The sequence below is a fragment of the Sapajus apella genome, unplaced genomic scaffold (assembly GCF_009761245.1).
Source record: "Sapajus apella isolate SASKATOON/1434 unplaced genomic scaffold, GSC_monkey_1.0 scaffold8, whole genome shotgun sequence".
Taxonomy (NCBI): Eukaryota; Metazoa; Chordata; class Mammalia; order Primates; family Cebidae; genus Sapajus; species Sapajus apella.
In genome coordinates this window covers 29,705,827-29,733,312 of record NW_022436948.1, presented here as the reverse complement: position 1 = coordinate 29,733,312, position 27,486 = coordinate 29,705,827, and the positions used below count along the sequence as shown (strand labels likewise).

The 27,486-nt window shown below is 35.1% G+C and overlaps 1 long non-coding RNA gene across 1 annotated transcript; it reads left to right on the top strand.

The window, feature by feature from the left end:
* Positions 1 to 3,185: 3,185 nt before the first annotated feature.
* LOC116550595 lies at positions 3,186 to 21,687 on the top strand. Its single transcript, XR_004268502.1, has 3 exons — positions 3,186 to 3,198; positions 12,919 to 12,923; positions 21,467 to 21,687. It is a non-coding gene; the product is annotated as an uncharacterized LOC116550595 (long non-coding RNA).
* The last annotated feature ends 5,799 nt before the right edge of the window (positions 21,688 to 27,486 follow it).

Below are 27,486 nucleotides of genomic sequence, written 5' to 3'. Positions count from 1 at the left end.
AAGTCCTGAGGGTCCCTCATCCTGACAACTCTCTCCGCCGTAGAGATTATTATCTTGTATCTTGTGTGTTTTTAAATTTCTCTTTATTTTTATTAATAGTTGTACCATCATAGGGGCCTCTACTATGTTGTTCGGTGTTGCACATATTGAACTTTATTCATGTATACTCAAGAAGTATGTATCTTTCTGTAGTGTGCTATTTTCATTCACTATTACGTTCCTGACCTTCATCTTGTTGACATTTAGAGTTCCGTTCCCTCATTCACAATGCTGTGTAGTATTCCATTTGTAAACATGCTATGATTTGTTAACTTATTCTCCTGCCAATCTAGTGCCCTGTTACCGCAGACATAGTTGCCATGGATGCTCTTGTGTGTCCTGATGCAGGTGTCTGAGCTTCCCTGCTAGATATTTAGGGGTGAAACTGATGGATCATAGGTTGTGAGCATCTTAAAATTTATTGTATAATTCCATATTGTTTTTCAACCAATTGTGACAACTGATAATCTCATGTGCAGTGCATAAGGGTTGCAGTATTTCCATGCTCAAATTATCATTCACATGATGAGAAACATTGACTAATCACTTACTACTTACTATATTAAGTAAAGGTATTTGCAGTTTATGTACAAACTCATTTTTCCGGCGTATCACTGTCTGTTTCCTTCTCTAAAACATAAACCTGAGTGCCAATCATGATGTGTGTCTCCCTGTCATTGCATGAAAAATTCACAATTTTCAAGATGCACGTATACAAGTTTAACTTTGATTTTGTTTGTCTAAAATTTTATGTTTTCAATCAGGATTGCTCTATCACTAGCAGAAGATAGAGCTTCACCAAACCCCATTGTGCAAAGGAAGTATGCCTATAGCTTAAGAGATGTGAATGCAATCATTTTCATTTTTTAGCATCAAAACAATTTACTCCATTTTTCCTTCACAAAATGTGGACAATACATTCCATAAAATGTTTTATGAGGACTAAATGAGATAATATATGAAAAGCCTCTAATACAATGCTCAGTATTAAGCAGACATTCAATAAAGCTCTTATTATTCAACAGCAACTCACAGTAAATCACCAACTTTGAGAGCTACTCCAATAACAAACAGGTATAATATAGCCATATTCATTAAAAAACTTTCTCCAAGGTTGTAACTTCAATAATATTTAATATCCCACGTAACATAGCCTTACTGACATTTTAAAAGCCCAGGAGTTATTTACTGTAATACAAATATAGTAATCTACAGATTTGATTATTAGGTCAGAGACTAAAAGAAAACATTTCTTAGTAGAAATTAACTGGGGTGGAAGAGCGCACATGCTTTCTAGACATACATCATGCACACAGGCATATTGTCCCTGGTCTCAAGACTGAATTCAAGGCCAGTCTATTGGAGCATCTACATCTTACTAAATTATGTTTACACTAAGTTAAAAGCATTTTAGTATAACGATTGCTGAGGCTCATCATCACTCAGAAATCCCAAAAGGATTGTGATGGATGACAAAGCAGACCGCAGATCCAGATCCTGAGTGGTAAGCAAGATGCAGAGGATCAAATATTATCCTAAAAAGAACTTATTGGTTATCTTCTTCTCCTCTCTCCATATTTAACTATATATTTAATAAGGAATATGAATGCCTTTTTAGTCCACACGTTCAACATTTATGCAACGAGAAATAGGATTAGCATGGCTTACAAAATTTATTTTGGGGGAGGCTTCAGCTCCTGAGGAATTATAGAGTATGTTCTTTTAATTCTTACTTATTTAGGTTACAGACTGTTCAGCCAGGAATTATGTTCTTATAATTAAGTACAGCATCCTTAGAGATCCTATGGTTGTTATTGATATATCACTTCAGTTCCAAACGCATTTAAGTTGTTCGCAAATGCATACAAGATAGCAAGATAAAATATTTAAACTCTCTAGAAAGAACCTTTAGGAATCACAAAAATAGGGAAGCAAGATGGTGTCAGAAATGTGGTCAATGAACTAATGGATACCTCAATAAATCATATACCAGGCAAGGTAGAGCACAAGTTTGACTTTGAGTTTCCCAATTAACATGGAGAAAGGAGAAAATATAAGCAGTAACAAGACTATACATAATATATTCTAGTTATTTGGGAGAAATATCAATATGAAATAAGAGAAAATATTTTCTATGGATCCTCATAAAAAGAATATTTTCTCATGATGGTTAAAGCAGTTCAGTAAGAAGCAATTGTGTTGGACTCAGTATAATGTGTGGTGATATGTAGTGAGTTAGGTTTTTGTTTTGTTTTGTTTTTTGTTTTAAATGGAGTCTCACTCTGTCTCCCATGTTGGAGTGCAGTGGCACTATCTGGGCTCACTGGAACTTCTGCCTCCCGGGTTCAAGTGATTCTCCTTCCTCAGCCTCCCAAGCAGCTGAGAATACAGGTGTGTGCCACCACGCCCGGCTAATTTTTGTGCTTTTAGTAGAGATGGGTTTTCCCCATGTTGACCAGGCTGCTCTTGATCTCCTGATCTCAGGTGATTCACTCACCTTGGCCTCCCAAAGTGCTAGGATTACAGGCATGAGCCACCACATCCAGCCATTTAGACATATTTTGATGGTCTCACTTAATCTTGAAATAGATTTTAGATTATATGGCAAACGGAGGGCTTCATTTCCTCCAGGCCATCTTCCATAAATATTATTTCTCTTAGCCATGCATCTGAAAAGTATTGAGCTGCAGTAAATTTGCGATTATAGTCCCTGACAAGTACCAGGAAAGCTGTAATTCTATGTTTTCATTTACAAACAGAGCTTTACACTCCAAAACTCAACAAAATTGTATGTAGCACAAGCATCCTCATATGAAAAACAGGAACTGGATAAATATGGGCCTGCCCAGACCACTCAATTTCCGACGTGAAAGGTATACAGGCAATGCTGGTAGTCAAAGTGAAGAGTTCCTCAGAAAACAATCCTGGGACTACTTTAGTGTAAAGGAAAGCAGGAGGTAAAGTTCTGCAGCTGCATTCCATAACGCATACTGGCAGTAATTTGTCAAAACAAAACAAAAACCTAGCGAAAAATGGCTCAAGCCTTAGGAAAGAAGAAGGAAGACAGAGGAAGGCACAGGAGGAAAGAAACGAGGACCATCTACAGAGTGTTTGGTTTTGAGCAACAAAGATTCCTGAAATATTTTCCAAAATAAGCCTGTGGCAAAATGTTGAACTCGGAAACGGAAACAGAAAATTGATGCACCAAATAATCAGTTATAAAACAGTTGAAATGTACAAAAGGATATAAAGCATTTGTGGTGTTGACTGAAAAATTAACCATGTACATTTGCTAAAAGTAGAAATGTAGGGACAGAGACTGAAAAATATAATGGTCCTTAGGGCTATTTATTTTGGCATTACATGTTTATAAAGTAAATACATGAAATTGAAAGTCTTTCTCTATAACTTGTGTCTCCAAATTTCCTAGAGTCTTTTATTGTATCAGATTTGATCTGGCTTCACTCATTTTTGTTCTCAATCTGCCTGGCCCCTGAGGCTACTGGAGACTGTGCTCCTAGGGCATGTCCATTCTACAGTGGAATGTGAGAAAGTAGTAAAACACAACAACAATAACAATAAAAATAAATAAAATTCTGTATTTGAGTCTGAGAACAGCTAGAGGTGACTTAGATTAACTGAAAAACGTATACAAGAATTTTGCTAACATGCCTCAAAGACTGCACAGGGGTATGAATCATGTAATACAGCACTATGCCACACGGGGGCACTATATAGTCAGCTTTCTCAGATGAAAGCAAAATGTGGAAGTGTAGAAATAAGACTTGATGAAAAAAAAATTATATTCTCACCCAGGTAATAAAAAAAAATCAAAATTCTAGAACATTTAAAGATCCAATGTGTGGTTTGTAATAAAACGGAAATAGCTTGACTTGCTCTCACATCAATTCCACCTGCAACTTGGCCTCTATCAGTTTTTCAAACCGCCTAGGAATTTTTCAACTTAAAGGCCTTTGCACATTCTATATATCTCTGCCGAGGACACTCTCTGACCTCATTGCAATCTTTTAGATCCCAGTTGAAATGCAATCTCCCAGGGACAGCTAACCTAGACACCTCACCTAACACGAATCTCTCTCACACAACATGCAACTATTATGTCAGCCCTCTGTGTATTTTAGTTATGAAACGTATCCCAAAGTATATTATTTATGCACATTCCTATGTGAGTGTTGTCTGTTCCCTGAAGTATGCTTTAAGCTCCATGAGTCTAAAGCACTACCTTTCTTGATCACATTTTAATCCCCAGAGCCTAGGACCATGGGGCATAGTAGAAACAAAAATTATGTGCCGAATGAATGAATGAATGAATCCCTAGGACTGTGGTTTATTTTACCCTAAAAACTTTGACTGAGCTCCACACTCTCACAGAAATCTTTGCAATACTAAGAAAAGAAGTAGTGAATGTCACCCTGTATTTTCTGACCAATCTGGAGGTTATATGAATTATGGAGAGTTCTGATACACTCTTTATTCACACTGCTTCTCTTCTATTTAAAAACCTGCCCTACTTTGGAAAGGGTGAAGTGGGACAAGCTGATGAAGAACACAGATGTTTGAGGGAAGAAAGCTATACTCTTCGGTCCTTGTCCTCAGACCCCACATCTTCCCTGCTGCTATATTCTGTATATACCCTTGTCAAGGCAGAAATGCAGAAGAGAGGTGACAGAGGAGTTTAATGCTGCCCTTTCTTACCCAGCATGAGAACAACATAACTGTCTTTTCTTTTTCTTCCAACTTTACAGATACTTACTGCGGCATATGAAATGGTCACTTACAAATTAGCACCAATAAAAGGGTATTAAAAGTATTTGTTTATGGGACATTGTGGTGTAAAAACACTACCTCTTAACAGCAACAGCATGATGTAACTTTACAAAACCAATAGGGAAGGAGATAGAAAAGACACAAACATGCATGGGGTGGAGGGAACCACAGCGGGGCAAATGTGGATTACAAAAGGCCAGAGGCCATTTGCTCCCTGATAGTTAATGCCATGCTTAGCATGATACAATATAATTGTTGATTAAGTGGGTGCTTCATTTTTTTTTTTTTTTTTTGAGATGGAGTTTCGCTTTCTTGCCCAGGCTTGAGTGCAATGACACAATCTCGGCTCACCTCAACCTCCACTTCCTGGGTTCAAGGGATTGTCCTGCCTCAGTCTCATGAGGAGCTGGGATTACAGGCATGCACCACCATGACCAGTTTATTTTGTATTTTTAGTAGAGACAAGGTTTCTCCATGTTGATCAGGCTAGTCTTGAACTCCCAACCTCAGGTTATCCTCCTGCCTCAGCTTCCCAGGGTACTAGGGTTATAGGTGTGCGGCACCACGCCTAGCCCCGTAAGTGCTTCTTGAAGGGTTAAATAGAAACTGTGATTGATCATAAAGTGGTGGCACTGTTTTGCTTTTTGTTTTTGTTTTTTATTTTTGCCATGAAGAATTTAGGGTATAAGAGCTGCAAATCTGTCCATCATCAAAGATTGAAAAATCCAGGCGAGCTGGAATGAATGTTAGGTTTTCCCCAGCCATGGTCTTTAGAGAGCAGGAGATCAGACCTCAGCAGGACTAAGGAAATTCTATTACCTTGTTACTCATAGGTCAGTAGATTTGGGGTTATGCTTTCTCCCTTTTTCAATCTGCTGTGGATTCAGCAAAAAGGCCCAGAACTGGCAAAGGAACAAAGCAGCAAACAGTGAGGCCCAAGGAAAGCTTTAGGCCCAACAAGACCCTTACCAAATGAAAAGGGAGAGAGTACTCCAGGGGACAGTAGGTGAAAAGAGCAGAGAACCAAAAGCAGAATGGAATAATTTGCTTACACGTAAGGGATGTTCATTAATGGACAAATATTCACAGCACTATAATCTGCTAGGCCAAAGGTGGAATTATGTGTATGTTTTAAATACCTTTGTATGTAAGATTTTAATTATTTCTTAGAAGTCAAAGAACCCCATTTCAGATATTTGGATATCCTCTCCCTTTCATTTCCAAGACTCAGAAACTATTAAGGGTAAAAATAAGATTGCAGCAAATCTAAATTTTGTGAAAGTCAAATAAAAATCACTTAAACATATGTGAGTCACCACATATATAAATTGTAGCATTAAAATGCTTCCTAAGTGGCACAGTCTTTAAAAAAATAAATTTTCAATGGTAGCACAGCTTTTCGATTCAGTTTCTATTTTAATCTCTGATATTCTCGCATACCTATGCACACCTGGAAACATCTGTTACTGTTTCAAAAAGACAACTATTAGCAAACTTCTTATATACACCTGAATATCATGCATTAAAATCAAATACTTATTTCATTTCTTCAAAATCACGTTACTATACTAATCAGGTATTCCATCCTTTCTGCAATATGATATTCCTAGAATAAGTTACCCAAAGTTCTCTAAGATGCAAAATGACCATATTTAAAGTTTCAATGAAATGTAATCAATCTTTAATTTGTTTCTGCCACTTTACTATGCTCTGGGGTGTTTGGTTTTTTTGTTTTGTTTTGTTTTGTTTTGTTTTAATCTCTCTCTGTCTGTCTATCTCACACACACAAACACACACACCTGGTGCTGTCAGCTCTGAGATTTCTGATGATCAAGAGAAACAGGATTACCTGAATATCTTTTAAACTTGAAGTGCTTTCATATGTCAATGAATGGCAATGTGTTTGTGTCATTACAGACAAAATTACGGCAGTCTACTTCCAGATGTCACAAATGTAGGGATTAATCAACATAAAATGTCATAAGCAATAATTAAATAAATTCCAATAGAATGAGCGTATAATTTTTAAACCCAAGTCAGATAAAGCTATAAGGGATATTCAAATGCCAGTACATATGATATTAATACCTGTAAGTATTTTGTGGTATTAAGAACATGAACAAATAGAAAATTCTATTAAGTTTGAAGTTCTTTAAAGTTAGATGGAAACAGCATTTATTGGTATTCCAATGAGGTTTTAGGATTCAGTTGGAAAATACATATGTTTCTTATTATTATTATTATTATTTTGCTTTTTTTTTTTGAGACGGAGTCTCACACTGTCACCTGGGCTGGAGTGCAATGGCACGATCTCAGCTCACTGCAACTCCACCTCTTGGGTTTTCACACGATTCTCCTGCCTCAGCCTTCTGAGTAGCTGAGATTACTGGCGCACACCACCACACCCAGCTAATTTTTTGTATTTTCAATAGAGACGGGTTTTCACTATGTTGGCCAGACTGATCTCAAACCCCTGACCTTGTGATCTGCCCGCCTCAACCTCCCAAAGTGCTGGAATTACAGGGGTGAGCCTGGCCTATACATTTCTTTTCTTTTCTTTTCTTTTCTTTTTTTTTTTTTGACACAGTCTTGCTCTGTCACCAGGCTGGAGTACAGTGGTGCCATCTCAGCTCACCACAACCTTCGCCTCCTGGGTGCAAGCAACTCTCTGGCCTCAGCCTCTCGAGTAGCTGAGATTACAGACACGTGCCACCACACCCAGCTAATTTTTATATTTTAGTAGAGACGGAGTTTCACTATGTTTGCCAGTATGGTCTCGATCTTTTGATCTCATGATCCGCCTGCCTCAGCCTCCCAAAGTGCTGGGATTACAGGCTGGCCTATATATTTCTTAAGAGCTAAAATAATGCGTTCGACATACAGACAAATGACCAATGTAGGTGGGAGGGCAGAGTTCTGTGATTAGACAGGAGAATTAGGAAATCTGTTCCAAGTAAATCCAGGGAATGAGTTGTGTAACTTCCTCCTTGAGGTCTGGGGTCTCTGACATAAAAGCTCTACATAGGTTTTTATTAGTAGCTCAGAAAAAATACAATCTAAAAAGATCAATTAATCTCCTGGCAAAAATTTCTGGTCATAATAAATCATAGTCCTGTAGGATGACATTATCTTCCTCAGCAGTTAAGAGTTAGAATTAAGCATTTGGTACCTTGAGAGCCTTGTTACCAGATAGTCATTGCTTTCATAATGTGTACACATCTCCTTAGTGTACACATCTCCTTAGTGTACACATCTCCTTAGTGTACACATCGCCTTAGTGTACACATCTCCTTAGTGTACACATCTCCTTAGTGTACACATCTCCTTAGTGTACACATCGCCTTAGTTTACACATCTCCTTAGTGTACACATTGCCTTAGTGTACACATCTCCTTAGGGTACACATGTCCTTAGTTTACACATCTCCTTAGCCTCAGGAAGATTAGCAAATAAATATTAAAAACATTCGAAATCCTAGTAAAGACTGTTTGGCATTGGCAAAGAACTAATCTGTAATTGGAAATCTATATACCTGTAATATTTAAGAGAACTTAGCCCATAAGAGTAAGCTTTGTTTTTGTTTTGTTTTGTTTTGTTTTTTGAGATGGAGTCTCACTTTGTCTCCCAGGCTGGAGTGCAGTGGTGGGATCTCAGCTCACTGCAACCTCCTGCTCCAGGTTCAAGCAATTCTCCTGCCTCAACCTCCTGAGTAACTGGAATTATATGTGCACTCCACCAGGCCCAGCTAATTTTTGTTTTTTTAGTAGAGACAAGGTTTCTCCATGTTGGACAGGCTGGTTTTGAACTCCTGACCTCAGGTGATCCACCTGCCTCAGCCTCCCAAAGTGTTGGGATTATAGGCATGAGCCCCTGCAGCCAGCAAAGAGTGAGTTTTAAAGGTACAATATCAAATATGCAATTGAGTACTTGAAACAGATATTTGAGCTTAAATTTCTTACTAATATAAACAGTATTGAAACATTTGGTAAAGCTTTTGGATTCACCATATTGATTCTTCTTACAAAAATAAAATTATCAGGGAAATTTTGTTTATAGACGCAGACACTAAAGAACTTAGGTGAAATAAAATATATTAAATGTGGAATTCCTAGTGAATAAGAATGATGGTTTCATAATTTCAAACTTAAAATATGTTATTATTTGCTTGAATTAGGCATGGTATTTTAAATTGATATTTTAGCACTTATATATTGTTTTGGAACAACTAGATGCATTTTAGCTTCACTACTTTCATTAATTAGATTTATAAAATTTATTTAGATACCCAGAAAAAAATTTACTGTCTTAAATTCAAAACATTCAAAAAATAAGTTGAAAAGGTTAAAGTTGTAGATTTTAAAATATTTGAAAATGTTTTACATTTGTAAGCAAGATTAAAAAAAATCATAAGCTCTTAAAATAATTGCTAAAACTTTCCATTTTAAAAATAAAATAATCCTAGTAATGAAAGAAACCTAAAAAAGAACTAGGCTTATACATCTATAAATTGAATAACAAATGTTAAAAATAAGCCTCAGAAGTTTTCTCTGCACAAACAAAAAAGACAAAAATGTCATCAAAAACCTACATTCATTTTTAATTACAAGTCAGATATTATTTAACAAAGAAATAATATGTCCCCTTTTGTGTAACGTACAGAATTCAAAGGAACCACAGGATGTCGTGTAGTTTATTCTCCAAGGTGGAATGCAATCAGTTTTGCAGATAATACTGATTAATTTGAGCCATCCATCTACCTACAAACCCTAGGCAAATAAACTTTACAAAGCCTTTCATTACATTATATACAAATATTTCTTCTCTTCATCAGTCATATTCTAATTATAGAGCTCAACAGGGTAAGTTTAGGCTGACAAGTATATATGCTTATTATTACAGATTCACAAAGAACTATTTTTCACTTATTAACCAAATAATGATCTTTCCTTTTAGCCTATAGACAAAATAAGGATGAGATTCATTAGGAAGTATTCCCCAACAGAGAAAATGTTTATGTAAGCTTATTCATGTGTTCTTTTCAAAAGCAAGGTAATTCAAAGTTTCTTTAAAGGGTTTTTTCTTAAGAGAGTAGAAAAAAAAAAAAAAAACAGATGTTTTGAAGTTTTAATCACAAGAATTATTTACCAACCAACCCAAAATGCATGGCCATTTATATTAAACAAGAAAACAAGTAGAATATGCCATTGCCTACATTTGTGCCCATATATACTCATTGTCGCTAGTCTCAACTGAACTCGTGTGCTGCCTAAAAAAAGAGACCGTGTTTATTTTCTCAGTCCAACCCATCACCCTTAAAAATGACTATGTCAATGTTTTACCATAAACACAATTCTGTATTTCCCTCTTCTACCCTTACTGTTTGCCTCTTTCTTCTCTGAGACAAATAAAAGCCAAGGCAGGGAACTGGGCCGCATCCTTCTCTAGCCAACCTAACGCCAATCTCTACTATGACCACTTCTCCCGCCCATTGAGGATCATTTCAAAGTCAATTCTGCAATGTCTTCTACATAAAACCAATTTTACATGCACTACCATTTTCCTGATTTTGTGTTTCCTTCTAAACTCTTCAGTAAGATTGTCAATATTCCCGATCCTAAGTCTGCATCTCGTATTCTTCTACACAGTCCAATCCCACTGCTCCTTGCATGACTTGACCAAATTCGCTGCATTTATTACTGGAGCAAAAGAGCTAATCACTACTTTGCTCCTATTCCAGGCATTATTTCTTAACTGTGTAAGATTACTAGACATAATCTAGCACACTAGGTTTTCTTTAAACACACACACACGCATACACACACAGTTTTCCATGTGCTAACAGTTGGGTTTCCAGGGAAGCAGAATACCAGATGGATACTAACAAGAAGGACATCTTTTATAAAATTCCCTTGGGATCAATACCTAGGAAAGAAGAGGGAAGCAAGGTAGGACAAGGAGAGAAAGTGGGGTGGATACAGCTTCAGCCCACATAGACACTGGTGTCAAAATAACACTTCAGAGTTGTATAAGGGCCAAGTTCTAGTCGGAACGGGCAGACTATGCCTTTCTATCCCTGTATTGATAAGTCATTGTTTGCAGACAGTTGAGGCCATCCTTAAAGAGGGCTGTAATCACAGCACCCATCATACAATGTAATTCCAATCTGAGGACGTTCCTTACACTTCTGTAATTCTTGCTTCTAGATTGTTCATTATCAGATCCTACTTTTCTACCTAATTTTAAATGTTGAAGTTCCTCATGTTTTCTTTTCCTCACTCTTCTTGCAATATACTCTTAAGGCTATCTCATCTACTCCCATTCCTTCCTTTAATAATGATAGGCTAAAGTGCCCCGAATTTGTATCTGCACCAGATATTTCTTCTAGCCCTAGACATATATTTGCAAAATCTCCAGGTAGAATTCTACTCATGATCTCCCCCCATCTCCTGTTCTTTTCCAAACAGTCTTCCTTTTCTCTTGCTCCACACATAGAAACTAGAATGATTTATTTCAAAATTCAGTTGAGGTCATGTTACCCTTCTGCTGAAAACTTTCGGTATCTTCCCACTGCCCTTCAGGTAAGGTAAGAACATACTTAAAGTGACTCAAAGCTCTGCACGTTCTGATCTACCTTTCTTCCCAAGATTTATCTCTAGGTTAATTTTACTTTTTCATATTTCCTCCTTGACCCCTGTCATTTGGCTAATCTTTATTTAAAGTATCAGCTTAAATGGCATTTCTTTAAAAAGTCTTCATTCATCAGGGCAGTTCAGGGATTTTGTTCCATAATCTCATTCTATCTTTGTATTTATTCAAATGATGAAATCATTTATTTTATTCTTTTGTTTAATATATTTTTCTCCTGCTTGACTGCAAGTTTCAAGGGGGGCAGGGGAATAGATTGTCCTGTTTTTGTTTGTTTGTTTGTTTGTTGTTTAGTCTGTGCCCAGTGACTAGAACAAGACTTGATACACAGAAAACATTTTATGTATGTGTATGCTGAGTAAAGCAGTGTGATTGAAGAATGCATATGTAGTGATTTGAAAATGTACATGCTAATTCCAGTACCTTTGGAGGCCAAGGCAGGTGGATCATGAGGAGTTCAAGACCAGCCTGGCCAATATGGTGAAACCCCATCTCTAGTAAAAATGCAAAAATCACCCATGATCCCAGCTACTTGGGAGGCTGAGGCAGGAGAATTGCTTAAAGCTGGGAGGCAGAGATTGCAGTGAGCTGAGATCACACCGCTGTACTCCAGCCTGGGGGACAGAGTGAGACTCTGTCTCAAAAAAAATAAATAAAAATAGAAAAAAGGGAACCAATTCTCTTTGACTTCCAAATGTGTAATATTCTACTATAACAACACCAAAGAAATGTGTAGTAGTTTATAAAAAATGGTTAACAACTAATTTTTTTCAGCACCAGAATCAACTATCCTGACTCTAGGTTTAGAAATTAAGTAAAAGGAAGAGGAAAATAACTTCGAAGAAAGTAATTCTTTGAAAGCTGTTAGGACAATACAATGATTTGAGGGCTTTGTGTTTTTCCATGAAAAGGTGGAGCTAAGTCTATTTTAGCAGGTTAAGGAGACACAGGATTTATAAATGTGCCAACACCATGGGCCTTAGAAATAACCGGTAAGATCAAATGAAAATATCAATCAAGACTGTCACTTTTTGATGAGATTGTTTTCAATCGATAATGAATGCAGGCCTCCAAATGTGTATATGTGACATATCAAGGTACATTTCTGCAAAACATAGTGCAATATGGCTTGTGGATTCAACATTCCTGTATTTAACTGAACTCAACCAATGTATGCCTTGGAAAGCAAGCATATCAAACATTACATCTTAATAGACTTCTGAAAGAAAAAATGGAGTTTCTGGTGATTCTTAAACAGTTTGCTGATTAGTTTACGGGATAGAGGAGAAAAATCTAACCCAGTACATCTTCAGACTGATCACATTCAGCCTCTAATCATGCTTCCAGCCTCAATTTAAAAAAAAACAGAGAATCATACATGAGTAATCTGTTCTGAATCATACTGGGATAATCCATGCTGATATAATACTTATGCATCTGTCTTAGAACATGTCTAGAATACTTCCTAGAATAGTCTAGGAAGACTCAATATCAAAAGGGATTTTGACATATGTTTATTAATTTGGGACGGTTTATTTCTTAAATACCAAACCTGTGCCAGACATTGTTCTAGGAAGAGAGGATTAAAAAAAAAAAGATAATTGCATGTAGTCTAGCCATAGAAAAAGATAAGTACTTAAATGCAGGAGTATACTATAGCTTCAAAGACAAAATGTATGGAGGTCTAGAAACCAGCACACATGGCATTAAACAGTTATTTCTGCATAAGGTGAGGCAATTCTAAAGAAGACTCGGAATTGAACTAAGATTAAAGAGAGATACACTCTTCTTGGAGCAAGTTTTCTGGGAGATGGGAGAGTAGAAGAAGTCAGGGGACCAAAGAAAGATGCAACAGAAAGCCCTGAACTAGCAGTCTTGCAGGTCTGACCTAGACTGCAATCTGAGAAAATTACAGGCAGTTTGATTGGCTGGAGCATAGGCCATGAGATGGGGCATGATGAATGATAGCTGGAAGAAGGCAAGGGTTATAAATGTCACACTAAGGAATTTTCACTCTTTTCTACAGGCCACTGGAAGAAATTTGAAGAACTTAAAGCAGGACAATGGCACATCACAAAAAATAAACATTGATGCAAGGTGATAAACAGAAGTTACTGCAGCAGAAGCATTAGAAAGTAGAATTGTATAATTTAACTGCAAAATAAGTACTTTCCTACCCCAACAAAAAATGTTCCGACACACAGGCCAGGTATTAATTATTTACCATTGTTCCCTACTGAAACAACACACTTTCAACTTCGTTCTTTCAGTTCTGAGTGTGCTTATCTTCAAGGATACATAACCTAGTCTCCACATTTTATCATAGAAATCAGTACAGGTGACTTGCTTATTTCAAAGTGGAGAAAAATAGAATAGAAACAGATGCATTTAGTCCTTAATTAGTCAGCTAAGCTATTTGAGGAAAAGGAGGTTATATCAAAATTTTAAACTTTTAAAACTGATTTATCATTATAACCACAGACAAGCAGATATTTTATTTTTCCTTCAGGAAATAATTTAGAAAAAAAACTTGAAATCCATGCTCCTGCCTTATTCAAAACAAAATGATATTGGGCACAGCTGTTCTTTTCAAAGACCACTGCAAATCACTCTTAAAAGCAGTGTGTTAGAGGGATAAAAACTGCCCACCAGTGATCACGCCTATGCCTCTTTTCCAAAGTGTTTGCCACCTCTCCTGTCAAGAGGTGAAGTCTATGTCCTTAACTCCTGGATCTGGGCTGCCCATGTGGCTTGCTTTGATCAATGAAATGTCACAGAAGTTATGTTCTAGGACTTTTGAGCTCATATTTAGTTTCTACTTTCCCTTTCAAAACTCAGCTCTACATAAAGAATTCCAGGATCTCCCATTAAAGAGGGTGACCACACAGAGAGACAGGAGGGTGACAGGCCATAAGTAAAAACGCAATCTGCATGGAAGACACCCATGGCATTCCAGCAACAAGAAGCACCCACAGCCCACGTGTGAAGGAGGCCAGTGGGTTCCACCAGCTCCAGCTGAGCTGTCCCAGCTAAAACCATGTCATTCACAGATCTCTCTTCTTCATCCCGCCCATATTGCTATCTCATGGCGTCAAACCCAACAAAATGGCTGTGATTTCAAGTCATTCAGCTTTGGGGTGGTTTATTACTCAGCAACATATGAATAACAATGAGTGCTAAAATACTTGCTAAATTTTCAGTGAAAAATTCCAGTGGCAGATCATGCTGCCATGTAGAAACTATCTGGCTCAATTCATACAAAAATAGCACAGCGTGTGGGACTCAGAGGGAACACCATAGCAGCAGGTCCTACATACCATAGCAGCAGGGTACATAGAAGGCCAATGTCCAAAGAGCTGAAGGTGACCCTATGTCTTTCAATATTCACATCAAGAAGCAAAAGCAATAGCACAGCATATCCCGCTCAGGGATGTGCGTATGTCACAGCTGCATTAGGCCAGAGCACGTGGTAATATTGTCTAAAGAAAGATACAGAAAACACATAGAAAGCTCTGAATTTCCTTTTCTTTAGAAGTTGTGTCCCAACCATGATAAAAGTGTCATTTTTTTCTTGAGGAAACAAAGAAAAAACAATAAAATTTCTCTCCTTTTTTTTTTTTTTTTGGCTGTTATATCCATTTTATGATGTTTTGGAAGTACTATTTATTCTGACTTTTAAAGCCAGTCACAATGTGTTTGGGTTTCTCTTATTTCTGTCTTTTTAAAGCTTCAACATAAAAGTTTTACAGTATATCACACATTGCAATATTAAAAGAAAACACTATCTTCGTGAAACAAGCAGTGTCATATAATATCCAATTGAAACTAACTTCAATGTGTGTGATATAAATATTGCTTTTTGAAAACATTATGGTCTGTTTGGACCACTCAGTATGTAATTTTTAAACTAGCATGCCATAGTGTTTAAATAGTTTTTACATTAGAAATGTAAGAAATGCTAAAGTATAGATTTTCAAATATTTAGGAGACATTAATATAATGCCGTGGTTTTTCTGAACACATATTAAACCCAGTTAACAAAAACAAATGGAAATGATAAAGTCTTGTTAATTTTTCATGTTAACTTCCATTTTTATTTTAATTCATTTCTGGCTTGAAACTATCGGCAATTTGTTTTTAGCAAACAAAACTAAATATATTAGGTCCTAGTTAGAATTATTTTCCTCTTAAGAATATCCCCTTCCCCCATTTTTTATCTAAACTGTCATAAGAATAGTAGATTCTCTTTTTTGTTCAGTTGCTTCTTGTTCCAGAGCTCTAGACACAAGTTGGATGGCTAAACTGATGTCTGCATAAGAAGAAAAATGGTCTTTAGACAATTTGGGAAATAAGCTTTTAGCCTCATTGCCAGGAAGTAGCCCCCAAAATAGGATCACAGCAGAGATGGAACGCCAGTGATAGGTCTTTAATTTCAAGCACACAGCCAGAGTTAGGGAACAAATTCAAATAACCTAGGCTTTTTTTTTAATGTATAAAGTTTTAATAATCATGGCATTTTGAAATGCAAATTTCACGCTAGTCAGCAGCTTATATTAGAGAGTTCATGGTTCTGACAGGTAATGAACTTTGGTAGAAAGGTCTTCCTCTTCCTCCTCCTCTTCCTTCTCTTTTTCTTCCTTCTTAGTTCTACTCTTGATTCTGAAACTCACACCGCTGGAATTCTGTGCCACACCATAGTTACACATTTTTGTCTACATTTTACTATATTGCATTTTCCTGAAGATTTCTTTAATGCATGCCCTAGTTCTTTGGAGATTTTCAATGCCTGTTTAACAGATTTCCTTATTCATCAGCAACTTCCTTTAGAATATAACAAGTTTCTTATGCGCCTGGAGTTCAGTCAATTGTGATTTTTTTTAATGTCTTTGTCACATGGTTGGGAATATTTCTGTTACTTTTTACCTCACTTAAGAAGCCCAATAAGTTTTCTTGCATATACAGCTACTAAAAAGGTTATATAACCCTTATTAGTATCTTCATTTTTTAACATTGTGAGTAGCTTAGGCCCACTATAGATAATTTGAGCCTACCATTTTTCATGGAAGAGGGCCTAGTTTAGCTTCATGTATTATTATTGTCTGTCATATTTGCTTTATCAGCATATATTTGAATATAATTTAATTCTAAAGCCTGTATTTTATTTCTTTCACATGGTTTATTTGCTTATGCTTGGATTTCTTCACATCTAAGAAAGGATTGATTTTCCCATCTCAGTATATTTTTAATAAAATCATAGCTAAGAACAGAACATTTCATCCATCTGCAACCAACCTACCTTCTTTCCTTTCTTCCTTCCTTCCTTCCTTCCTTCCTTTTCTTTCTTTCTTTCATCTTCAAAAATACTATACCCACACCTTTTACCAACAGACTAAGACATTTAGCCATACTAATCTATCTTATTGGCTCCTTGGCTTTGATTGATGGACTCACAAAAGTAGGTTGCTTGATGTTTCCAGAAAGTGTATCTTACCCTCATCTGTCTAAAATATTCCTAACATAGGACTGTCAGGTTTAGTAAATAAAAATATAGGATTTCTACTTACATTTCAATGTCACATAAATAACAAACAACTTTTTAGTATAAGAACATCTTCAATACTTTGTAACTTATATGAAGTTCAAATTTAAATGGGTGTCCTATAAGTTACCAGGCAATCCTGTCCTAATGGAATATTAGTTAAATCTCTTTAGCTTTTCCTCCAAACATTGCTTATAAATTTTCTGAGAAAATCATTAGTTTTATCTCCAGAAGCAAGACACTGTTTTCAGATAAGGATGGATTTCATTTTTTATTATTTTCATGTACTTGATTACTTATGATATTAGAACTGGGATCTCAGGAATAGCTTTGGGTAGCCACCAACAGTGGCTCATCATTGGTTGCTCTTTGGGAAAAGGGATCATAAGCCCCCTTTTCCTCACTTCCCCCCACTTCAGATTGACTTATTCATTCATCTTAAAAGCATTGCATGCCTACTCTACGACAAGTATTGTGATGTCAAGGAACCCAAAACAAGCAACAAGATCCTGTCCACCAGATATTTTAAGCCTATGTAAAATGGAGGGTGAGGAGGGGTTTGGGAGGTACAAGAATATGCTCTTTGTATTGATTTTAGTACCTGAACCTACATGCTTTAACTGAGCTACACTTACCTATAAATTGATGCTCCCATCATTGAAAACAGCTTATGCTATTACAGAATATAGTGCATAAGTGTATGGATTTCTTTACAGTCAACAAAAGGGTAAATGTGGCGTGAAGAAGGAAAAATATGCTAACCAAATGAAAAATTGGAAGTAGTAAAAATATTTTCTTTGAACTATAGAAATGACCTAAATCACTTTTGGTGGCTTTCTTTGCATCAGTACTACAAATGTTGGATTGTCCCAGCTCAGTCCTCAGCTATCTCTGTCATCATTCTCATGTCAGTGATCCCTGAAGAGCGTTTAAGGAGAGCCCTGGAAGGTCCTTGAGACCTCCCGAGGCAATCCAAAAGGTCTTCCCCAGATGACTTGCCCCTTCTTTTCACTCAGAGATCCACATAAAGTCTCCCCTTAGAAAGATCTTCTCTGACAACCCAGTAGAAAAACAGCAGCCTCTGTTACTTCATCATTTTTCCTACTTCACATTTTTTTTTAGTTCTGTTGCAACCTAAAATAAAATAAGTTAAATGAAATATAAGTAACACATTTGTTTATATTGGGTCTCCTACACAAGTTCAAAGAATATAAGAACGTGTATTTCTGTTTATTACTTTGTCTCCAGCACATTCAATAGTACCTAGCATATTGTGAGTCTATGGAAATAATTCATAATTTTTTGTACAATGAATGTATTTTATCTTAGAGTTTTTCTTGGAAAATAGTATACACTTTTTCCTTACAGCTTTTCCTGTTGAAGGACATTTCTCTTAAGTGAGTTTCTTCACTCCAGTAATTCAAAAAGAAAAAGTATATATAGAGAAAAAGCATTAATAGTATTTTATAACTTATCCTTAAATTTTTGTCATTTGTGTAGCTAAGGAAGTTTTTCTTTAACTCTGAAAATGAAGGCACATTCAGTGCCTTATATTTTCAATACCTGTGTAGACCAAAAATAGATAAAAACAAGCATCAGTAGAAAAGTAATATTGTATAAACTAATCTCTAATAGAGTCACAGTAAAGCAAATTAATGTTTGAAATTATCACCATTGGTCAAATCAATGGCTTGAGCTTCAAAATACATCATTCATTCCACAGCTAATTGGTCACTGACTACTGTTGGCTAGGTACTGGGGAGCAAAAGAGAAATTGACCATAGTTATCAATTTAAAAACCAAAAGCTTTGTCAGCGAAGTGTGTGCAACAGTTTTGCAGAAAAAACACAGTGAATTTAGTTTAAGACAAATAGAAATTTAAGTTACCAGAATATTGGGGAGAAAATGTGTAATAGAGTTCACATAGAAATTCAGGACTGGAGAAAGGGATTTGGCCATCATTAACATAGGAGTAGATGCCACTGAAGTGACAGAGATCACTTAGAAGAAATGGTAAACAAAAAAGAGGCCGTACTTCCTTGATTCTAGTGACTAGGAGCCAGACATTACAGAGCATGGAAAACACTTTACAAGGTAGAATTACTGAAGATGGCCTTTTTCTTTGAGATATGCTGACATGCTGAATGTGGGCTTTCTTTACAACAATGTGATCATTTCAACAACTATTAGTTACATGACGTTTTTACAGTTTACAAATGTATTACTATAGTGAGTTTTATTGTATTTGAGCCTCATGAGAGACTTATATTATTCCTAAAATATGCAAAACTTCTGAAAGTTTAAATAAAAGATCTCAAATAGGTTACTGATGTCTAATCCACAGCTCTTTGATGATCTATAGTGTCAGTGCTTTCAATGAAAAGAAGGTGATTTTCACCCTGCCCTTCTCTTCTAGTTATTCCTAATTGTTCTATATGACTTTATTGAAAGACTAACTTCAAAATCAATCTCTCCCCTTCTCAAGCCATCTTCCCCAATAAGGATAATTGTTAGGAAGTTCCCAAAGCTACCTAACAGCTACCTCCCCAGAACTTGGGAGTGCTTCTGACTATTAATTTGGAAGACATCCCAGGAATAGAGTTTCAGTTTGATTATAAAAAACAATAAAATCTTGGATATGACTATATTTAAATATTTAAAATTATTTAAAATTCATTTTCTGCAAAAAATTCTTGAAGGAAAATGAGAACAAGAGTTTATTTGAGAAGTAGTCATTTTTTGCTACAGATTGACTTACTAACTCTCTATGGTTCTACAAAGAAAAATATAAAACTGTATAGAATATTAAATATGCCAAATAATGAATTCCTTCAAGCATATATATATGCTTGTATGCCTGGCCAGGAAGTTAAGTTTGTTACTGCTTGGAGGCTGCTGAAAGCAAAATGAAAGAGTTCCATCAAGTGGTCATATAAAGACATAGCAGTTAGTATTTCACCAATACAAAGAGGAAAACAATTTCACTGAAATCTAGTTCAGACATACATTTCCAATCAAGCTATCAAAATTCTATGCCATGCGACATTAGAAAACATAATTAGATGCATTTTAAACATGATTACGAATTCATTTTTCCAATTCATTTTTAAACTGCAAAGGAAATACAATCTATGCATTTTTTTTATTTCAAATACTCTCTCCATACAGCTTGCATTTGAAAATATATGGTTATAAGCTTAATTTGCATGTTATAGTCATCTATTTAAATTAGTTGGCAGGTAAACCACCGGTAATAATGAACTAAGTATTTCGATTGCACTAAAAATTCAGAAACTACTTGCAAATGACCTATACATTTAAAAATAGTATAAAATAAATATAAAGAAAACTCAATTCAAGGATTTTTTAAAAGTAAAATATGTTATAAAACAAAACATAAGTTAACTTGCTTCTTTTCCTAACCTAAATTAAATGTTTTACCTTTCCAAATTTCATCTCCTCTATAAAGATGCACAAAACAGGTGTTTTTACTTTTTAAGCATAGTAGATTTAAGGGGTCCTTTTTTCATTATTTTGGGAAAACAGTCATGGCTTATTTTAATGTTATAATTCTACTTCTTAATACATATTACAAATTAAGATTTGTTTTTTGCTTAATAAAGCAGTAGCTCATTTGAGCAACCATTGTTTAATTAAATAAAGCTTTCTGAATATAAGTGTTTCTCACATTGGGTATAAACTATATATATATGTGTGTGTACAGATATATATTACTAGTGAGATGATGTTAAACAATATATTTTTATATAAGACATGAAATATATATTATCTAGACATAAAATTAGAAGCAATGTTTAAAATTATTAAGATCATGGGTTTTGGCATCAGAGAGATTTGACTCGAATCTAATCTCTTCCACTTTTTTCTTACGTAACCTGGATCAATGACAAGTATACCTTGTTCTATCGCACTTTATTGCAACTTGTAGATACTGTGCTTTTTACAAATTGAAGGTTTGTGGCCAACCTTCATTGAGCAGTTCTATCCACACCATTTTTCCAACAACATGTGCTCACTTTTGGTTTCTGTGTCATATTCCAGTAATTCTCACAACATTTCAGATTTTTCACTGTCATTATATTTGTTATGGTTACCTGATCAGTGATCTTTGATGTCACTATTGTAATTGTCTGTGAGGCACCATATATTCTGCACATATAAGAGAATGAACTTAATAAATATCATGTGCGTTCTGACTTCTTCAGCAACTAGCTGTTCTTCCATCTCTCTTCTTCTCCTCAAGCCTCACTATTCTCTGAGACATAACAATATTAAAACCAGGTCAATTAATAACCCTACAATGGCCTGTACATGTTCAAGTGAAAAGAAAAGCATCATACAGCTCTCATTTTAAGTCAAAAGCTGGAAATGATTAATGAAGAAGGCATGCTGAAAGTGAGAGAGGCCAAAGGCTAGATCGCTTATAACGAACAGTTAGCCAACTTATGAATGCAAAAGAAAAGTTCTTGAAGGTAATTAAAAGTGCTACTACAGTGAACAAATGGATGATAAAGACTGTAAAACATCCTTATTGCTGATATGGAGAATGTTTTATTAGCCTGGATAGAAAATCAAACCAACTGGCCAGGCGCAGTGTCTCATGCCTGTAATCCCAGTACTTTGGGAGGCCGAGACGGGAGGATCATGAGGTCAGGAGATCGAGACAAGCCTGACCAATATGGTGAAACCCTGTTTCTACTAAAAATACAAAAATTGGTTGGGTGTGGTAGTATGTGCCTATAATCCCAGATACTCAGAAGGCTGAAGCAGGAGAATTGCTTGAACCTGGGAGGTGGAAGTTTCAGTGAGGTGAGATCATACCATTGCAGTCCAGACTGGCGACAGAGCAATATTGTCTCAAAAAAAAAAAAAAAAAAAAATTAAACCAATCACCTCAAGCCCCAAATTCTCTTCAACTCTCTTCAGGCTGAGAGAAATAAAGAAGAAAAGTTGGAAGCTAGAAGAAGTTGGTTAATAATTTTTTTAAAGAAAGAAGCCGTCTCCAAAAGAAAAGTTCAAGGCAAAGCAGCAAGTGCTGATGTAGAAGCTGTAGCACACAATCCAGAAACCCTGACTAAGATAATAGATGAAGGTGGCTACGCTAAACGAGAGATTTTCAGTGTAGATGAAACAGACATACTGAAAGAAAATTCTGTCTAGGACGTTTATGGCTAGAAAATGAGTCTATGCCTGGCTTTAAAGCTTCAAAGGACAGGCTGACACTCTTGGTAGGGGCTAATGCAGCTGGTATATTTAAGTTGAAGCCAATGCTGACTTACCATTCTGAAAATCATAAGAATTATGCTAAGTCTACTCTGTCTGTGTACTATAAATGGAGCAAAGTCTGAATGACAGAATGTCTGTTAACAGTATGGTCTACTGGATATTTTTATCCAACTCTTGAGAACTACTCCTCAGAAAAAAGAATCCTTTCAAAATATTGCTATACATTGACAATGTACCTGAACATTAAAGAGTTCTGATGGAGATGAACAAGGATATTAGTGTTGTTTTTATGTTCGTTAACATAACGTCCATTCTGTAGCCTCTGAATCAAGGAGTCATTTCAACTTTCAAGTTTTATTATTTAAGAACTAAATACGGTAAGGTTATTGCTGCCATAAGGACTCCTCTGATGAATCTGGGTAAAGTAAACTGAAAATTTTCCAGAAAGGATTCACCACTGTAGATGCCACTAAGGACATTTGTGATTCATAAGAGTTCAAAATATCAACAATAATAATAATAAAACATCAACAAAACAATAACTTAGAAGAAGTTGAATCCAACTCTCAGAGATGATTTCAAGGGGTTTAACTCTTCAGTGGAAGTAAATACAAATGGGGTGGAAATAGCAAGACAGCTAGAATTGGAAGTGGTCCCTGAAGTTGTGACTGAGTTGCCCCAGTTTCATGATACAATGTTAATGCATTAGTAGTTGTTTGTTATGGATGAGCAAAGGAAGTGGTTCCTTGAGACAGAATCTACTTCTGGTGATGATGCTGTGAGCATTCCTAAAATGACAACAAATACTTTAGAATATTACAGAAACCTAATTGATAAAGTAGTGGCACAATTTGGGTTTGAAAGAAGTTCTACTGTGGGGAAAATGCTATCAAACAGCATCACATGTTACAAAAAAAGAAAAAAAAATCTTGCACAAAAGCGTAAGTCAACCAATGTGGCAAACTTCATTGCAGCCTTGTTATAAGAAATTGCCACAGCCACACTAACCTTCAGCAACCACTGCCCTAATCAGCTAGCTGCCATCAACATTGGGAACAAACCCTTTACTAGTGAGAAATCACAACTTGCTGAAGGATCATATGATCATTAGCATTTTAGCAATAAAATATTTGGAATTATATTATGTGCATTTTTAGACATACTTCTATTGCACACTCAGCAGGTTATAATGTAATATAAACATGAATTTTTTATGCATTATAAAATCAACAAATTTGTATGTCTCACTTTATTGCAGTATTTGCCTTATTGTCATGGTCTGGAACTTACTCTGCAATATCTCCAAGGTATGCCTGATTATCTCCATGTAGAATAGGAAAATAACACTACTGTTATGGGTATTGTAGAACTTACATAGTGTCTCTTATATCAAGCGCCTAGATTAGTAGTTGACTACCATCAAAATGCAAACACATTTTTGGGAAATAATATTTCCATTGTTCTGTCTTGCCATTGATAGGTGACAGTGATGGTAAACTTTCACCTCAAATTGTTTTATTTAAAGAGTTGAAAAAATATAAACAAGTAAGGAGACAAAAGATAAATGTACTGCTTCTATGATGGCAATATGATCATATTTTTTGAGTGCTCTATGACCTTCCTCCAATCTAGGCAATATTTTGGACTCACATTTCCATTTCTACTAGAAGCAATAGGGAGATTCACACTGTTACTCTTCTTTCTCTCTTTTGAAAATTTGCAGTGATAATAAGCTGATTTAAAATCCTCATTTACCGGGAAGAACACTCTTGCTGTCAACATGGTAATAAAATAAGCACTAAAGACAATGAAAGAGAGAGAATGATAAAGTGCATTCAGTAAAATATAAACAAGTAAAGGATGAGGACGCAAGGTATATGGGAATTATTAATATTTGTATTACTCTCAAATATTTTGTTCTGTTGGAAATAATTCAAAAGTAAGGTATAAGCAAAGATAAAAGAAAAACTAAAACTCCCTTTAGAAAACCTAAAAGTGAATAGATTCTCACTTTAAAAAACTTTTGACGATATGTCAGCTAGATGGAAAATAACCACAAAGGGAAAGCTGGAGATATAAGAAGAGATGTTGAGTGAAGAAAGTGGAAAGCATGTGGATAAACCACATAGTCTGTGTGGAATAACAAAAATATTAAATTTGGGAATAAAGAAAGAATACAATTAAAATGAGTCAATAAGTAAGATTAAATAGTGGATGATTTGATTTTTATGATTTTGTTTCCTATATTATATAAAGAGGGAATAGAGAAAATGACTAAAATAGATTTTAAGTAAATAAATCTGTTGAAATTTTATGGCAACTATTAAAAGAATAAAGAGGGAAATGGAATTTAAATAAAAATTAATGTAAAGGATGCAGAAAAAGTGATAAAAAGTAAAAGCAATGAAGCAAAAGAGGAACATACAAAGCAAGAAATAAGATGGTAATGAATCCAAATATAACAGCAATCCTAATATAAATAAATTAACTCTCTAGTTAAAGGTTAAATTCAATAAAAAATAAAATGGAATATTATACTATTGAAGAATCACACATGAAAATAAAAACATGGGAAAACAGATACACAAAGGATAAAAATTATGCTGCTTAAATATTAGTCAAAGGAATCTGGTGCATCTATATTAATACTATAAAGCAAAATCTTTAAGGCACAAAGCACTATATAGAATAGAAAACATAAAACAATGATAATTATACACTCATTTAAACTTGGATGCCTCTAATAACTTGCCTCAAAATATATAAAGAAGTCAACAAATCCGTCATATCAAAGAATATGCATTATTCTCAGATATGCAGAGAACTTCAAGAAAACCTGACCATGTGGGGAGGCCATAACGCAAGTATTAGGGAATTCCAAGGAATTATCAGACAGATACATTTCTCTAACCACAAAGCAAGGAAGTTTGAAGTCAGAAAAAAATATATATTTTTTGAAAAAGCTGTAGATTTGGAAATAGGAAGCATATTTAAAACATACCAGAAAGCAGTAAAGTCTGAAAACAGATAAATTCAACAGTTAACTTAAGATATTAGGGGGAAAAAACAAGAAACCCAAACAGAAAAAATGAAATTATAAAAACCAGCAATAATAATTAATGAAATAGTATATATACAGCAGATTAAAAATTAACAAATCCAAAGGCTAATACTTATATACTTAATATATGTATGTCTAATCTACTCTCAATATTAAACTATTATTTCTTTCCTATATATCAACAACGTTTTTTTAATTTTTATATTTACACAGAGGAATGTGAGATTCATCATGTTTTACTTAGTCATTTTTTTTAGCTCAATGTCATTTTTGAGGCCTATTTTGAGACCTATGTATATTGAGAGATAGTTTATTCCTTTTAACTATTGCCCAGTAATCTATAGATTAAATTTTAGTAATCTATTCCCCATTTGCTATCTATTAATAGTTTTTTAATGCATATCCCTGAATTTTCCTGTGTATCTCTATTAGACATTGCCCTAGAGAGAAATCACAAGCTTTTTAGAGATGGGATATACTCAATTTCCCTAAATGTTGGAGAATTAATTATTTAAATGGCATTTATCAGAAAATCTGACAAAACGTTTTCTTCATATTAAAACAGAAATCCTTAAATTGCTTCTTAGTTTTCAAAAAACAAAAGAGTTGAGAAGTATTCAGGGTTTTGTGTTTTGTTCATTTGGATCAATAATCTCCGTAATCCTGTGAATCATCTTTTTAACAAATTTCTAAAGCTTAAGTAAGACAATATTGTATTGTTCTATATTACTTAAAATTTAGTAACTTTTATTTCTAATTACAGTGGTATGACATTGAGTGTGTGTGTATGGGTGTGTGTGTGTGATTGGTATGTATATAAATTATCTACTACATGCAAGATATAAAAATATGATAAAGTGTTTGGACCATAGCCTGAGAAAACAATATGTCAACCAGTATGAGGTTGCTGAGATGATGTTCAGATATCATCTCATGTTTCCATATGTTTCAAAGTTTATTTCCATATTGCCAAGTTTATAACAATGACATGGCCATTTCTTATACAGGAGACAGATGATCTCTAGGTACGCTTATCATAAAACTAGTTTAACAAATTAAGACACATTGAAAATAAAAGAAGCCTCAAGGATAAAGCAGGACCAATCCTTGAACAACCCATATATTCAATATATACTCCACTGGCTTTCACAGTGAAAATACACTGTGCGCTGTCACGAAGTTGGTAGACTCCAATCCCCAGCAGGTGCTGTGCCTGTCTTTTGCATAGCTGGAGGGATTGTTCGTCCTCTTTGCATACATCATGATTGTTAATAAAGTGACATTTGTCAAAATGAGTAAGCACCTGTTGCCATGGAAGGTGCCACAAGCAAGAATATAAAACAAATTGTTGTAGTTGGCTAGAAACCAGAAGGAAGATGAAAATCAGAAGAAAAAAGCATTCTTTCCTTAATTTCTCATACACGTTTTACAACACATTGCATACAGTTGTTTATGCAGAACACAGGCTGTTTTCTTTTGTTCTGAAACCTCACATAACTGATGGTATTTTAAATGAGCTCTAATACAAAGTGTATCACACACTGCTATCCTACGCCTCATTTAATCCATTATATGGGTTCCCTCTTGAAACATTTAGCCTTCATTTGTCTATTTTTCCTGGTAAATTATTTTTAGGAATAGAAAAAGCATGTCTTCAGAAGCACTATCTTCTATCACATATTTAAAATGCCTAAGAGGGCTCTGGTAAAATTGAGATTCTAGTGGGTGCAGATGGGTCACCACTAATATCTTGGAATTTTATTTCAATTATTTACTGTCTTTCAATATGGTCCATAGCATGAAGATTTTGCATATTCCAGTTTATTATTTTTTTCTAGAAAACTGAAATAATACCAATACTCATAAAAATAATCCATTCAATTATACTCAATAAGTAGTCTTCCTCTTCATGCCAGTAGATATCCATAACTCTTTCCCCAGGTTCCTTATTTAAAATATCTTTACCAAAAAAGCAGACAGGCTTCAAATAACTGTCTGACACTGGAGAATGACAAATCTTTTTTCTTGTGAATTAGCATCCTAGCTAGGTATTGATATGAGATACACTGACATAGATTTCATGCCAAATCTCATTCTTGTATTGTCCATGGACAGATTCATTATTTTAGTATAAGGACTTTAAATATCAAGTTTAATTGAGCTTTGA